Source organism: Pteropus alecto, unplaced genomic scaffold, assembly GCF_000325575.1.
Source record: "Pteropus alecto unplaced genomic scaffold, ASM32557v1 scaffold8, whole genome shotgun sequence".
In the NCBI taxonomy this organism is placed as follows: domain Eukaryota; kingdom Metazoa; phylum Chordata; class Mammalia; order Chiroptera; family Pteropodidae; genus Pteropus; species Pteropus alecto.
The window spans coordinates 6,987,802-6,994,040 of record NW_006494609.1 but is presented as its reverse complement, the minus strand read 5'-3'; positions in this window follow the sequence as shown (position 1 = coordinate 6,994,040).

Here is a 6,239-nt window from a genome sequence, read left to right as displayed (position 1 = left end):
TATCACCTCATATAAACAGAAAGAACTTAATTGACTTTTATTGTGGCTCTTATCACCTCAAAGTGAAATCATTTGCTTGTAGGACTGTCTCTGCATTGACTATTAGATTGTCGACATTAAGGATATGGTTTCTTATTCTTCCAGCCAGAACCAGACATATAGTAGATGCTCAAAAATTTTAAATAAGTAAAAGTTTTTGTTTTTATTCTGCGTGTTAGATAATATCTGTATGTTTGGTTAGTCCCTCAAACTAAACTTGGATAGAAAAAATGAAGTTGTTTTTTACTACCAATCTTCCCTTCTGATTTCTTAACTTTAATCTCATAGGAATCACCTTTGATTCTTCAGTTTGCCTTATCTACCTCATCTAAGCAGTCATCAATTCCTATCTATTCTACCTGGGCAATATTTTTGCATTTGATCTTTCTTTCATTTCCAACTTCCAAATCTTCATTACTATTGGTCTGGAAACATGTTAATGTTCAGTTAATATAAGTTAAGTACTCAGTTGTGCTGCACTGAAAATGTCATTTTTGAAGTCAGGCAGATCTAGGTTTATATCTTGAATCAGCTATTAGATAAAGAGCAATATACTTAACCTCTTTTAACTTATTTCTCCGTATATGATTTGCTTATAAGTAACTCCTACACTAGATATAAACTCCTTGAGAGCCAGAATTATGTCCTAATTGACTTTTATTCTCATGAATCAACCATAGTTCCTGGCATACAGCCTCAACTCATTGATGCTATTTGCTAAATAAATAAATGAATGAAGGTGACCCTATCTACCTCATCATGTTAAAGTAAGAGATAAACTAAATGTCATAAAATAGGTCAGGAAGCCAAGGTAAATGGAAAGGCCCATGTAAAGGATAACCAAGACCTCCAGCTGACACCGCGCCAGATGAGCTATCAACAAGCAGCTGGTAGCAGCTGCCAGCCACGTGAGTGATGTCATTTTGGACTTCTCAATTATCCTGGAATTCCAACTAACACCATAGGAAACACAAGAAACATATAGTCAATTGACAGAATCTTGATACATAATAATTTTTTACTGCTTTAAGCAACTATGTTTTAGAGTGATATAGAGGTAGAGCATATTATATCACAGCCATAATATAAACCTAAAACACGTAGCATTGGCTTTGAGGTTGGACTATGGGTAAAGAAACCTACAAAGTTTGTAAGGGAATTGTTAGAAGGAAGCCTTGCTGGTTTAGACTAAAAGAGACTGAAATCATTCAAAATTAACCACAGCTTCTGGACCTCTAACATTCTATGATCAGAAAGCAGGGAGAGAAAACTTCTCAGCTACCAACATGGTCCATTTTTTATGGAAAAGAAAGAATGATTTAGTGTGAAGAGCCTAGAATTCAGTAGGTAGAGCCAAAAACCAAGAAGAATCATTTACAGGGAGCAGAACTGAATCCTAATCAATGCCCATTTCCTGATGCTGGAGCAGGGAGGATTAACAACATGTGCCTGGCTGGATATCAGAATTTCTATAAACAGTGACAGCTAAGTGGTACCTGTTTTCCCTTTTTGAATGGGAATGTCTATTACGATTATCTTATACCCATCTCCCCATTGTTTGTTGGGCATTGGAGTGAGATAGACAGTTCATAGGTTTCTGCACCCAAGAAGACTTATTCTTAACTGGATCTAATTTAGATGAGAAAATCTTGGTCCTTGAGTCTGAGCCTGATGTTAAAATTAATAAAATTTTGGAGATAGGGTGAAAATATTTTTCATGTGGGAGGAATGTGAATTCTTAAGGGGGGGGATAATGATAGATTGTTTTTACAAAGATGTTTGTAACTGTATTTCCCATCCCATTTACTTATTTGCAATATGATCTTCCTGTTCCCTTATCAAGCCATGGAGCGTATATCCCTTCTCCTTAAATTTAGCATGCTTCTATGTTTTGGGGGCACAAGAATGGGGTAGATATTATGCTATGTAACTTCTGAGGCTGGTCCTTAAAATATCTATAGCTTCCACCTTTATTACTAGGGACACTCCTTAGATCCTCACTACTAAGCTGTGAGGATGCCCAAGAAGCCCCAGGGAGAGGCTCAAGAGGATACAAATTAAAGCTTCTGGCTGACAGCCGTTACTGAGCTCCCAGTGAGTAGTCAGTGCCAACTGCCAGCAATATAAGTGAGATCATTTGGGACCTTCTAGTCTTCCTATCATCTCAGCTGACACCATATGAATCAGAAATACCTACAAAATCCCAGTATTTAGTTAAGTAAAGATTGTATAATTGCAAGTAAGCCTCAATGTATGTATTCGGAAATCCTCAAGTCTTATGTTTCTTGTTTCTAATTTTTCAGAAATGGGGAATATATATTCCTCAATATATTTTAAATTTATTTTGTTAGGTCTCCCCCCAGTATTCTCCTATGTATATTCCTGCTCAGTCAAAACAGACTACTCATTTCCCCAAATATTCTTTCCTTTTCAGACTCCATGTCTTTGTTTTAATCATTTACTCAATCCTTTATGTGGAAGTTCTCTGTAAATTAAAAGGGGCTATAAACTTTTATTACTTTACATCGGATTTTAGTTATGGACATCTTTTGTCTACAAAATTATAAACTCCTTAAGAGCGATGGATGTCGATTTTATTTTTGTCTTAGCCTCCATACTAAAATAGCTTTAAACATAGTTGATAATCAAAAGCATTATATTTGTATCTGTAGATCTACCTGTTTTTCTGTCTATCATCTTTTGTATCTAAGTTCCAGATAAACCTAAATCCTATCCCTATAAAATCCACACTCTTTGATATGATGCATGAGGCCCTCCACAATCGGACCTCCACCCTCTATTCGGCCTCATTTCTTGCCTCTCAGCTACTCTCCAGAAATTTGCAATGATGGAAACTATAGGAAGAAAAAAAAAGACAGCATTTTGAAAGGATTTGGTACAGCCATAAAGGATAGCTCACTACCGGATAGAACCTGTAGCAGAGATTGCTATTGATCTCTCAAGATTCATTCTCCCCTGTTCTTTCATAACAGAATCACTGAATGTTAGTTGGATATATGACCACTCAAAATCTGAACTACATTTCCCAGCCTTCCTGGAAACTAAGTATGACGAAGGAACTAATTTTTGTCCAATTATATGTTAATAGAAGTGTCACATGCAGCTACTAGGACATGTTCTGAAAAGACGGGGCTGAGAACTTTGAAAGATTGTTCTCCACTCTGCTTCTGAACTGTGGATGTCATGCTGCTTAAGTCATCTTGGACCATAGGGTAGAAGCTACATGTTGAAGATGGTAGAACAATAAAATATAAGGAGGCTGAGTTTCTTAATAATCATGGACTACTAGTATAGAGCTCTGAAATGCTTATCTCCAGAATCATTTATATCTGAGAGCGATAAATTCGAAGATACTCTTATCTGAGTATCTTTATCCCTTGCAGCTGAAATCAGTCTTCCCTAACCCCATACCTAAAACGTGGAGGGATTGTTGAAAGAGCAATCCTCAAGTTTAGGGGTTCTCATATGGGAACAAGACTCTAATTTTGGTTGAAGTGTACTTCTTTGGTTTTCTATGTCTAGATCAACCCAGCTTGCACATGGAGAGAAAATGACCATTTTTGTAAATAAAGAAACCTGAATTCACCTTCAGTTTTGTGTTTGCTTACTATTTAAGCAAGCTGAGCCTCGGTGTGACTTTTTTTTGACAATAGCATCACTTCCTTAATACCCGTTTCAAGTGAAAAATCACTGAAACGTGACATGCAATTTCAGAGGAAAAGAGAGAAAGAGATACACTTGCTTATACGAAAGGATAGCAAGGTGTTAATTCCAAGCACTGTCCCTAGTCTTTCCTTTCCTCAGATTTCTTCACCCATTTTATCTCCCAAGTCCCTACACAGAGATGAGGAATAGAAAATATTGAGGCACTTTAACTGATATCATGTTGTCAATATGTCCAAGTTATTTCATCTGGCACATATAGCCTCTTTCTGGTCTAAGGAAGCTGTGGCTAGTTCCTTTGATGCCTGTGACACGTATTGGAGAATCTATAACCAGTAGCACATAAAGCATCTGCTATGAGGAACTCCTATTATGCAAACACTCAAATACTCATGCTCAAATTAGGGGTTAACGATGCTCCCCTATATAATTTCTAATTTGGTGAAAGAGTGGGGATATCAAGGGAACACCATGAGTAGCAATAGCAAAAGCAAAAGCTATGCTTTGTTATTTAAAAAAAAAAAACAACACTTATTCAGCCAGTTGAAATGTCAAGAGGTAGATTAAATTGATTAGTTACCTTTATTAATTAAAAAGATTAGTTGTCTTTATTAATTAAAATAATCCATTAAATTGGCACATTTTTAAGAGTCGAATTCTCTTTAAACCTTTTTATTCTCAGTAAGAATGTTTTTATTTGTGCTTATGTATCTTAAATGTCTTTCCTATCCTCTATTACAGCATGTCCTTTACTTCCTTTGAGATTTGATCAAAGACTTGCCTTTTATAATAAAAGAGATTTAAAATTAACTAACTACCACCCGGTCACTATACTTGATATATAAGAGAGATTGAATAGAAAATCAGGATGGTGGTTTTGATGAGCAGAAAGGATTGCTCTGAAACATGAAATTCTTGGCCCAGATAATTGCTGGTCAGAGTGTCACCACATCGGATCTCTGTACTTTGTAAATTCTTTGTAAAGGTGAATGAGTAACTTCTTTGTAAATATGAGTGATTGATCCATCAGTGTGATTTCGAGCAATCTTGGATATTTTGAGGGGAAAAAAAAACAAAAAAACAAGCAACATTAGTCATTATCTACCCTGCGGTGGACATAATCACTGGGTATGCAATAATTTTCAAGGCAGGGCCCCTGCCTTGGAAGACTTGTATTCTGATGGGGAATATAAACATAGCATTATTGAGAAACTTGGTTTGTAAAAAAGAAAACAATTTGAGAGTGGGAAAATTAAAGAAAAGATGCATTTTAAAATTTTGCATGTGCCGAACAATTCAGCAATAGCACTTCTGGTATTTATCCCAGAGAAATGAAAACTTTTCTTCACACATTCACATGAATGTTCATAATGACATTATTTATAATAGCCAAAAGCTGTGAACAATCAGATGTCCTTCAGTGAGTAAATAGATAAACTGGTACATTCACACAATGGAATACTATAAAGCAATGAAAAGGATGGGCTATTGATTCATACAACTTGAATAGATCTCAGGGGATAATCTATAATCATATAGATTATGCCGAAAGAAAAAAAAAAGCCAATCTCTAAATATTGCATACCTTATCATTCGATAGGGGAGGATTCTTGTGACCAGAGAAAAGCCTTATAGAAGAAAACATTTGACATTGAGCTTGAGAAATCAATGGAAAACACACATATGGAGAAGTGAAAGGGCCTCCCCATGATAACTCTGTATGGTAAAAACAAGGTACTCAAAAACTTTGTTCAGTGAAGAGGTGCCCACCGTATTAACCACAGCATAAAGCATCCCATTTCTGGATGAAAGAACTAAAAAGCCATGAGAAGTGGGTGAGGGCTCCAATTGGTAGGTGGGAGTTCAAAGAAGTTAATTGTTCTAATTTAAAACAAAACAAAACAAAACAAAAAAACCCTTCTCTACAGTAGTAATAACAAAGACAAAAGACAGATTTCACCTATGTCCTTAGAGTGATCTTAATAGAGATTTCTATTTCCAAATGCTTTAGTGTCAAAAGTATCATGAATTTTTGATCTAAAAATCCACCTGTCTCACTTTTTATCACCATGGGCCTTAACCCACAGAGGATTTATACAAATCAAGCTAATGATAGAGGGAGAGAGCTCAGGTAACCTGAAGCCCTGATACCACAGGGAGAATGACTGAGAGTGTTTGTCCTTTGTTGGTTCATTAGATACACACCCCCCGCACCTTTCCTTTGTTTTTATTTGTGTGCTTTTTTTTAAACACTCACTCCAGGATGTACAATATATATCTTTAACTTACCTCAGTCTACTTTAAAATAATATAATGCCACTTCACATATAACATAAGAAAGTTATGACAGTATGCTTTCATTTCCTTCTCCCCATCATTTGTATGAGGGTTATAAAATATTTTAGTTCTACATGTTATAAACCATACCTTTCACTGTTTTAATTTTGCTTTTAAAAATCAATAACTTGTAATGAAGTTCGAATGTGAGATTTAAAAAGCCTTTCATATTTGCCACA